This window comes from Fulmarus glacialis, unplaced genomic scaffold (assembly GCF_000690835.1).
Source record: "Fulmarus glacialis isolate BGI_N327 unplaced genomic scaffold, ASM69083v1 scaffold5515, whole genome shotgun sequence".
NCBI lineage: Eukaryota > Metazoa > Chordata > Aves > Procellariiformes > Procellariidae > Fulmarus > Fulmarus glacialis.
In genome coordinates, this window is record NW_009212229.1 from 51,995 (window position 1) to 52,712 (window position 718).

A 718-nucleotide genomic window follows, 5' to 3' on the forward strand; every position below is an offset into this window, starting at 1 on the left:
ACCAAAACACAGCACTGGCAAGAAATTTAACCCTATCCCAGCTGAAACCAGGACACTGCCTCTCTGGTCAACAGAAGGTAAAGCAGCTACTGGCTCTGATGTGGCCAATTTTCTTCTCCAGCCATGGCTGCATGTGATCAGAGCAAATCCTTAGAGCCGTGCTGGCTCTCAGCCTGCTGGTGGGCTGCCCCACGCCTGGCATTTGCAGAATTTGCCATAAATTCCAGACCAGCCCCTGCTGCTTGGCAATATCCTCTCTCTTCCAGCGTTGGCCCTGGTGGGAGGCTGAGCGCTCCAGCCAGCACCCCCTGCTCTGCAACGCAGAGGCCAATAGATGGGTAAAAAAAAAATAAAAGTGGTTATGGGATATCTGTGAATAAAGCGGCCAAGTGCTGTCCCCACGTGGCGTCAGACCTTTCCTTCCCCTGGAAACCTCCCTGCTTTCCCCGCGCGCCCTTAGCTCTTGGGCTTCAAACGTCTCTGATACCCAAGAAGGAGGGGTGTCCTGCCAGGGCGATGGGGCTGGATGTCCTGCCAGGTGCCGGCAGGATGGCTAGAGGGGAGCACAGCCCCGGGGTGGGCTGTGCAGCAGCTGAGCGCTCCCGCGCATGGACAGCCCTTGCTCTGTGAGCACGTGGAGCTGGCTTGGACTTGCTGCAGCAGCGGCAGGCTGAGCAATGAGCAGTGGAAGAGGGAGAAGCTGGGCAGAGTGCGGCAG